The following is a 10519-nucleotide window of genomic DNA, read 5'->3' as shown; positions in this document are numbered from 1 at the left end:
AGCACATTGCTAGGACCTGAGGGCTGCCTCTAGGAACCGAAAGTGACCCAGAATCAACAGCCAACGAGAAACCATGACCTCAATCAGACAACAGCAAAAGACCGGATTCCACCAACAACCTGAGTGAATCTGGAAGAGGACCCAGAGTTCCAGATGAGACCACTGCCCAGCTCACCTGTGCCTGGACTCCCAACCCACAGACACTGTGAGATAATACATTTGTGTTTTAAGGTGCCAAATTTGTACTGTTGTGTGTACTGTTGGAGTACTGTTGTGGGCATTAAGACAACATATGCTACATCTCCTAATACAGGGCTTGGCACACTGTAGGTATCAATAAAGGCCTGATGAACAGAGTTGAATTTGCCAGAGATTTAACATGCCCAAGAGTTTGTCTCTTGCCTCCTTTAGGACAGATCCCCTCACACCTTTCTTTCCACCCATTGCTGTGTTAGCCAGTTGTGCTCAGGTTGACGTGGCAGCCTCTTGTCTCAGCTGAGCCTCTTGTTGTCTGTCAAGGGATTTTCCTGTCACTGCTGCATGGGAGGACTGCATGAACCCGCTCAATTTGGAAGCATGGGAATTTCGAGAAGAGCAAAGGAGTTAACACCCCATGGAGCACTTTTGGCTAATGGAGGACAGGAGCCTCCACTTTTCTACTTTGGGTGCAAATTCTGAAAAGCTTTCCCCATAGCTCCTTAGAAGGTCCCCTTCCAGGACTAAGCCCCAGCTTTTGAAGCTCCATAACATGTCTTTGGACTGGCTGTCCCTTCCTCTTATTTCATTCTTCCCAGTACCTGACTATTGTTCCTTGGGATCAATTCCCAAAATAAACCACCTGCTTGCAAGCCTTTGTCTCAGGCAGCGCTTTTAGGGGGAGCTCAGGATACGGCAGGGGCTCTCGGGGCACCTAACATGCAACCTTCATGAGCCCAGGGGTAGATAGAAAAGCATCCTAACTAAAATAATATCTAAGCTGAGAACTGAAGGATGAATCTGGGGCAAAGTGTGCTGGTGGTGGAGGGTGGAGTGCTCTAGGCTGAGGGAAAATACTCTTCCATTTCTCTGGAATCTCTTGCCCCTTCTACACCTGGTGATCTCTTATTCATCCTTCATAACCCAACATTATCTGTTCTTTAAAGATTTCCTTGGATGTACCAGCCTTTTAATCTTCCGTTATAACACTTTCCACAATGCATTGTAGAAATTCTGAAACTTTAATGTACAGAAGAACTGTCTGGAGATATAATTAAAAATATTATCAGACCATGTGTTAGTTATCTATTGCTGCTTAACAAATTAACTCAAAATTAGTAGCTTAAAACAATGCATATTTATTATCTTACAGTTTCTGTGGGTTAGGTAGCCAGACGTAGCTCAGCTGGGTCCTCTGCTTCAGGGTCTCTCACAAGGCTGCAGTTAAAGTGTTGGCCAGGGCTGAGGTCTCATCCAAAGGCTTGACTGGGGAATAATCTACTTCCAAACTGACTCATGTGGTTGATGGCAGGATTCAGTTCGTTGGGGGCTATTAGATTGAGGAGGTTAGAGAAGAGTGTGAATTCCAGGAGGCAAGATTCATTGGGAGCCATTTTAGAAGGCAGCCTTCCATAGGCCCTGCTTGCAAAGTCTCAGATTCAAGAAGTCTAGCATAAGACCCAAGAATCTGCATTTTTTAGCAGAGGTTATCACACTCTGCTGAATATTAGAATTGCCCAAAGAACTTAAAAACATCCTGTGCCCAATTTGCATCCAAGGCCAGTTAAATCAGAGTCTCTGGGGATGCAGCCCAGCCACCCTTCCTTTGTAAATCTTTCCAAGTCATTCCAATGTGCAGGTAAGTTTGAGAACTCTGGTAATCTGTTATGTTGATAGCCCTCATTGAACCATCTCTCCTAATGTTCATGCCCTTGCCTTGAATGTGGGCTGGGCTGTGCTTCCTTTAATCAATAGAATACAGTAGAAGTGACATTGTGCTTAAGCCTTAAGAAGGGCTGGCCACTTCCACTTCTGCATGCTTGGGAGCTCTCAACTACTACATGAGAAGTCCAGCTACCCTCCAGAGAGACAAAGGGGAGAGACCATGCAGAAAGGGAGAGAGGCTGCAAATGCATGGCTGTTGTATCAAGCTATTAAGTGTTGGGGGTGGTTTTGCAGCCATTTCTGTTTCAGGTACCCATCGAATTTTTTCTGACAACTCTACAATCAGGCCTGGACGTGGCTGGGCAGTTCTTGACAGTGGTCACTGTGTGGCTGCATCAGCAGCTTGGTTAGACTGGCTTAGCTGGGATCTGGGACAGCTGGGCCTCTCTCTCTCTCCATGTAGTCTCAGAGCCCGTAAGGGTGGGAAAGCAGAAACAGCTCTGTCTTGTGGAGGCCTGGAATTGGCACAGGATCACTTCCACTGGAAAGTGTGGTTCCCTGGGGGCACCCAACGTAATAGCTGCTGCAAGAACCTGTGCTTCTCAAACTTTCCTGTGCACGTGAATCAGCCGGGGATCATGTGGAAAAGAAGATCCTGATTCAGCATGTCTGGGGTGGGGCCAGAGAGTCTACATTGCTAACAAGCTCCCGTGTGATGCTGGTGCTGCGGGTTCATGGACCACACCTTGAGAACCAACAGGCTAGAGGGTTTTAATATTCGTGGTCCACAGAACATACCTAGAGGAACAGTGCTATGTTGTGTCTATTTAGGTTTATTTCTTCATCCAGGGATTTTTAAGCTTCTTTAGATTGTGGACACCTTGACACAGAGAGTTTTGCAGTAATTTTAGAGAGTTTACAGACTTCCATCCCCCCACCCCCCACCTTGCCAGGTAGCCATCTATGGTCCCTGCAGGTAAAGAATCCCTGCGTCAGACTGGGAATGCCTTAATCTGTGTTATTATTTGGCCATGACATACAGTAGGAGCTTGATATATGTTTGTTAAAAATAAATGGATGCATGAATGATTGGCTACATGGCTGATGTATATGTGATATATGATATATATAGTATATACAATATATAGTATATATAGTATTACACACACACACACACACATACACACACACGTTTTCAATTTGACCCAGAGAGAAGGGCCTTATTGCTAATTGACCACTGACTGGAGCTCACTGACCCTATCCCCTCTCCCTTTTGATCCCTGCGAACTGAGCAAAGGTAGGGCAATCAACTGGCCAGTTCATCTGGGACTAAGGGGTTACTCAGACACAAGACATTCAGCGCTAACGCTGGGACAGTCCCAGGCAAACTGGGATGAGTTCACTCCCAGTGAAGGTGAGGATAAAGGTACTCTGAGCTCCCCTAAGGTCCAGGCACCAGGGACGCTGAATCTTGCCCCTACGGCCAGTATTTTCTGCCACGTCAGCACCGTTCCTACATTTTCAAAAGCCCATCTGTGCCGCAAAGGAGTGACTTCCTGTGTGCATGGGCAGCCCTGGGGAGGCTGGGTCTCAGAGAGCCCATTTATAAGCCTTTGAAGACATCTGCAGGGAGGGGATAATTCATTCCAGGAAAACTGCTCTCTTTGCCATGCAAACCAGAGGCCAGGAATGAAAATGAGATTTCTGATTACACGGGGCATTTTCAGAGGCACCTGCTGGCACGGGCGTCTCGCTGAGCCGCTTCTGTGTGGAGGCGCTGGGGAGTGGGCCTGGCCTCTGAGGCCGGGCTGCTGGGAGGCCCTGGTTGGCTCCCTGAGTCAAGGCCTGAGCTGCTGCCTTCAAAGTGCTCGGCAGCTGCATCCAGCTGAGCCTGCAAGGAACTGATGCCGGGGAATGTCTCCTCTGAAATTAGCAGCAACGCCCTCCCGCTGCTCAGAAAGTCCTAGACTTGGGACTAGTCTTACATTTGTCTCTCAGTGTTCACAAGCTCTTGATCTATGCAAGTCTCCTCAGCCCCGGGCTGAGGGAGAAGATTGGGTGCTGAACAATGAGAACTGAGGGGCTTATCAGAAGCACCTGCTCCCACCCCTCCCTGGCAGACTCACTCCTGCTGCACATTCAGACAGATCCAGGGTCAGATCTCAGCTCCCCTGTGTCTCAGGTTGGGTTCCCCAGGAGATGCTGAGATGCAGGACGGGATGCAAGATGTTTGTTTGGGATCAACACCTGTGAAAGGCAGGAGGGACGGCAGGATTGGGCAGAAGGAAAAGTCAACTTGGGGAGAAGGTCCAACAGCAGCTGGGCCAACCCGGAAGAGAGTTCTGGAATGAGCATTGCCCATTCGAATTGTCCTGGGTTGAATAGAAATGGCTGAGCCTTTATAAACTTGCTTTGCTCAATCGGGGTCTGTGGGCTTCCCCAGGAAGGATGTGATCTTGGGTAAGGTGGCCCTGTGCAGCTGAGACAGAAGCTGAAGGAGCTGACCGCTGGAGTCTGTCCCTTGACCATACGCCCTGCAGAGGGGCAGTGAGTAAGTCACTTGGAGGGCTTCTGGGCAGCACAACTTGGTGCCTACCACAGCCTACTTACTAGTTCTTTGACCTTAGGAATGTAATTAACCTCTGAACCCCAGTTTTCATGTACATAAATGGGGATAATATCATAAATATCTAATAGGATTTTTAAAAAAAATTTTTAAGGGAAAATTTCAAACAGATACAAAACTTATACAAAAGTAGTGAGCTTAGCATAATGAACTTCCGTGTACCAATCACCCAGTTTCAACAATTATGAACTCATGGCCGCCCTTGTTCCAACTGTACCTTACCACTAGTCCTGGATTGTTATGAAGTGAATTTCAGATTCAGAAACATTGTGTTTCATCCATTAACATTTCATATGTATTTCTGGAAGATAGGTCTTTAAAAAAACAATAACCACAATTAGCCTACCAGTGTTTCTGGCAGATTTTTAAATGAGCTAATACAAACAAAACATTTGCTGCAGCATTTGGCATGTGATGTTAGCCATATCAGAAAATAGCCTCTTTGGAGATGACACATGGGAGAGGAGAAAAGGAGACTTAATTCTATCTAGTTTAAAGGTTCAAATATGTGGCATGGATCCTATTCTCCTCCATCTTTTGCCCATAACAGGCATCACTATTCAATCATGGAGCTAGTGAGCAACACAGTGTTCTAGGCAGCCACCGCCCAATTGGATTTGCCCATGAGGTGAAATCAATTTGCCAACATTGTCCTAATAGTCTGAACGTGAACGTGCCCGTCTCAACTGGACTGATGGCTAAACCCAGCCCTCCTGCCCTCTGGCACATCTGACAGCTGCCACCCCAGCTGCACGGTGCAGGGTCTGCTCTGGCTGACAGGGATTCTGTGCAGCAGCTGCCCACTGGCCCCTCTTTGTCATTTGCAACTCGGAGGTGGGGGGAGGGTAGTGCTGCTCAGACTTCAGCCAGGAAAAACTGGTGAGAAAAAGCAGCCCCGAGACTTCTGAGCGTGGCTCAACCCTGGCTTTTCAACATCTGCCTCTGTAGCATTGTTCTCTTTCGGTCCTTGCTTTCTTCTGCTTCTTCCATGACTTGGCCAGATTCTCCCTGGGCTTAAGTGCTGATTCTCCATCTCCTCCAGCTTTCCTCACTTTGTCACACTCTCTTTAGACAACTTAGGCGTGTTTCCAGGAGGGGAAAGTGTTAGGCTAACACTGTACACAATGTGTGCACACAACTCCACGGCAATTTCGTGTTAATTTTTTCATGTCTGCCTCACACAGTGCTGTCAGTTAGTTATCATCATTATTTTACAGACATGGAAAATGAGACCTCGAGGAGCTCCTGATATCTTCCTCTATATTACACATCTTAGACATGAGGGCAAAGGGCAGACTGAGAGTCCTGGCTCTGAGTGACATTGGTGCTTCCCAGCCCTGGGTGTGCTTAAAGCTGTGGAACTCTTTCTTTAAGTGAAGCTCTACATTAATGCCCATTATCTAAATTTCTGGGTGAATTAGATGGGAGGGTATGGTGCTCTGTCTACCATTAGTGTGTGGTAGGGGAAAAGGGAAGGTTGGTTTACTGAATCCCTAGGACTTTGGGGAGCCCAATGTAAAAACCACCATGTTATACAAACAGATAGAGGGTATAATTTTACTAGCCTTGGGTATAATTCCACTCTTGAGAGTTTTGATAGAATATCTAGGGAATCACTGGTTTTGGGATTCTGTATTTTCAAACCCACACTTTCTACCCTTTGGAAATGTGAGGCTTGCTACTTGCTGGGAGCAGCTGTGAGGGTGACTGTGCTAGCTCCTGGGGTCAGAGCTGAGCCAAGCTTAGGCCTGCCAGGACTGTGCTGACCTCATCATGCCTGGCTTCAGCCAAGAAAGGAACAGAGGAAAGGAGACTCCGAGCCTGCACTCTGAGTGGCCTTGAGCTAAGACTCTTACCCAAATAAGGCTGATAATAATTGTAGTGGTAGCAACAATAGTGATTCTGGAATCTTTGCTCTCTCTGTGTTAAGCACTATGCAAAGCAGACACACAATTTAATTCCCACAACAACTCAAGGTAAATAATTTATTTCATTTTTACCATCTAGTAGGAAACCCAGGGCCACACCACTGGCAAGTGGCTAAGTTGGGATTCAAACCTAGGTCACCCCAGCGCTAGATCTCACACTCTTGCTCACTCATCCATCATGACATTGTAGCCTGATCTTCCAGGAAATCCTTCCCATAGCCTTGGAGATGGGTATTTTTACTTCCATTTGCTCAAGGTCATGCATGTAGGAAGCGGAAGCACCTGAACACAGGTGCGTCTGATTCCCAATCATGAGCTTCATTGTCTCCAGAGAGGAGGGTGTGCAATGAGCAAGATATGCTGCTTCTGGAAAGTCACCTTTATGTGGGGGCTCTGGTTTACTCCCTAGATGTTGGTGAGAATAACGTCTTCCTAAAAGCAGAAATAACCTCTGTTCTGCCATTTTTATTTGGAGAAACAATTTATGTATGTGTGTATGTAAAAACACACTGGATGAAGAAACAGTTTTGTTTGTTTCTCTGTTTTTATAGGCTAACAAAACGGACAGTCCTCTGGCAAGACTGGGCAAAAGAAAAAGGAAGAAGGTAAACTTAATGATATTGAAAATGAAGAGTATAGAGCTACAGCTAAAAGAGGACTGTTAACAAGAAAATAATGAGAACAATATTATGTCAATTTGAAAGCTTAGATAAAATGGGAAATTTTCTCAAAAATTATAAATGACCCAGATTATCTGCAGGAGAAATAGAAAATATTAATAAACCCATGTTCATTAAATAAATTGTATCAGTAATAAAAAATATACCTTACCACAAAAGCATTAGACACAGATGGTTTTATGCATCTTTTATCAAAGCTTCAATGAACAGTTATTTCAGAGAGTACAGAAAGGTGGAAAGTTCTCCAACTTATTAAATGATGCAAATTAACTTTGATATAAAAATTGAAAAAGACATTAAATAGAAGAATTATAAGTCAATCTATCTTGTGAATATAGATGAGAAAGTAAAATATTAACAAACCAATCCAGCCAAATGACAGCAGCAGCAACAAGAACAATAAAACAACACCATGACCAAGTAGGGTTGAACCTAGGAATTCAAGGATGGTTTAACACTGGAAAATCTACTAATGTAATTCATACTATTATCAGACCAAAGGATAAAAACCATATGCTCATTAAAATATATGCAGAAAAAGAATCAGAGAGATCTGGTTTCATACTCCCCTCCTTCTTTTGAAAGCAGCCCAAAACAATACAGAGAAAAATAAAAAGAAACACAAACTATCTTTGATGAAACTAGGAGACATCTGTAATCTTGAACCATATACAGGGTTGGTAAAATGTGGACTGAGATGCAGTGAATAACTCAGCTGAGCAGAGGAAAGCCCACTGCAGATGCCCATGGAAGGAAGATACACATGAAAAGCCAGTAGGATTACTATATGTTATTTATGGAAACATACATATGTAGTATGTTTTTTCCTGACGAGAATACACACGTATGCAGTGAAAGCATAAAAACATGGATGAAAAGGCAACACTCCAACATCAGGATACTGGTGAGTTTGGAGGCATGAAGAGAGAAAAGAGATGTGGTGGTGGAATAAGGAGCTTCTCATTTCTTTTCTTTTCTTTCTTGTTTTATTTTTTGGTGAGGAAGATTGGCCCTGAGTGAACATCCACTGCCAATCTTCCTCTTTTTTTTTTGCTTGAGGGAGATTGTCCCTGAGATAACATCTGTGCCAGTCTTCCTCTATTTTTTTTGTATGTGGAATGCTGCCACAGCATGGCTTGATGTGCGGTATATAGGTCTGTGCCCGGGCTTTGAACCTGTGAACCCCAGGCTACTGAAGCAGAGTGCGTGAACTTAACCCTATACCACTGGGTCGGCCCCAGGAGTTTCTCATTTCTATCTGCAGTATTTTGTTTCTTAAAAAATTTTGAAACCAATATGACTAAATAGTATTTGTTAAATCTGAGTGGTGGGTATGTAGTTTTGTTATTATTTGTATATTATTCCTTGTACTTATATAAATATTTGAAACATTTCAAAGCCAAATTAATTAACTTTAAAGTAACACATGCTCATAGTAAAAATTTAATGAGAAAAGGACAAAGCTGAAATTAAAAATTTCCTGAATTTCCACTACTCTTAGATAGCCCATATAGCCATATATAGTATGTATACAATTTAACAGAAATATTATGCTTTGTGATATGCATGTCTCAATAATAAGAAAGCAACATGTAATTATATGTAACTTAGTGGTTAAGAGGTTAGGTTCTGGAGTCAAATAGCCTGGGTTCAAAATCCATGACTGTCACTAGATTTGATTCCTCTTTGATCCTCACTTTTCCCACCTGCAAAATAAGAGTAATAATAGTATTTGTTATTCTATAAATTCAATAATTCAGTAAAGCACATAGCCTGACACATTGTAGTAAGAACTCAACATAAGATAGTTATCATTACTTCCATGCCAATTCACACCATCTTAGGTGTAAGGCATTGTACAGATATTTTGAAAGAGAGTAGAGCTTTTAGCAGTGTCTGGGCAGGGGGGTATGGCAGGTCAGATTGAAGGGGACCTTAATACAGAGAAATCACAGTCCTGATTGGACTTAAGTCCTGTGGATCGGCCGTCAGCTCTCGGTGGGTTCTAAGCTCTGGGGCTGGATAAGTAAGGAGAGAGCTGGTGACCTGCCTTGGGACACCCATCCCAAGCAGGATCTTGTGACCCACCAGGGGAGGCTGAGTTTTCTACAAGTTGAGAGACAGGCTGAGGATAATCTTTTAGAACCAATCTCATTCACACGTCACACAGAGTAAAGTTCTCAAAGGCATTAACACTGTCTACACCTGGTATGGGAAACTGGTCTGCCTTCCTCGAATGGTGATGTGCTAGAGACTGAGTGGGAAAAAGGAGAAGGAAGAGGGCCTGGTGTGTGTCCCCTGGAGTCTCCAGTGCCTGTTTTTTCCTGGTAACATTATCTGAATCACTGTTTACTAGAGATTCTTCCTTGTTCTGGCCTTAAAAATGTCACTGTGTCTGAAGTACTCAGAGGTAGTGGCAGATGCAGTTTTTTGTCCTTGCGCTATGTCTGTAATGAAGACAGCTCTTTGGCAAACTCCAGACCCAGCTTTTAGGGTGAGTGAGGGAAGCATATCATAGGTATTAAGAGATTCAAGAACCTCACTCTGTAAAGGAGCTAGGACTCCTAACGTTCCAGGTACTGCCTACCCTGGGCATTGTAGGAATACTCCAAACTTTCTTAACATAATAATTTCTGAGCAGTTAAAGTAGCTGAGTACATGGAACTCATATAGTTCCTTTTAGGAGACACCTTATTAGGGGCCTATTAACTCCTACTCTATACAAACAATTCAAATGATTTTGGTTTCTTATTTCCTACCACTAAAGATAAGAAGCCCAGTTATGAAAGGAAGGCAACCAGAACCTTCCTTCCCCACACAGCTGCAAAAGTGTGGTACATCACTAGCTTTTCCAGAGGCATACACAAAGGGTCTTAGTCTAGGATTTCCCAGGATCTGTCCAGTTTCTCTACCTCCCCTCTTCCTTCTCAATGTCATGAGGTGGAAAGAGTCAGGTACACCTGGGTTTAAATCTCAGCACTGCCATATCCTTGTTTAAGTAGCCTTAAACAAGCTACTTATTCTCCTGGGATATCAGTTTACTTCTTTATAAAATGTAGGTAATGATGTCTTGCTCAGGGCCGATGTAAGAATTCAAGATAATGGGTAGGTAGGGAGAAAAACCTTTCTCCCTCTCAGTGTCCTGTCTTTTCTATGTCTTTTGAAAATCTTATATTCTTAGTACAGAATCTTCTCTCTGCCTCTCCTTCTGCTTCCCCCATGAGGCCTGCTTGGTTTGATGAATTCTTATTATTTTATTTTTTTTGGTGAGGAAGACGGGCCCTGAGCTAATATCTGTTGCCAATCTTCCTCGTTTTGCTTGAGGAAGATTGTCCCTGAGCTAAAATCTGCACTAGTCTTCCTGTATTTCGTATGTGGGACGCCACCATAGCATGGCTTGATGAGTGGTGTATAGGTCCATGACT

Source organism: Diceros bicornis, chromosome 19 (genome assembly GCF_020826845.1).
Source record: "Diceros bicornis minor isolate mBicDic1 chromosome 19, mDicBic1.mat.cur, whole genome shotgun sequence".
NCBI classification, from domain to species: Eukaryota; Metazoa; Chordata; class Mammalia; order Perissodactyla; family Rhinocerotidae; genus Diceros; species Diceros bicornis.
Note: the sequence above shows the minus strand (reverse complement) of the source record.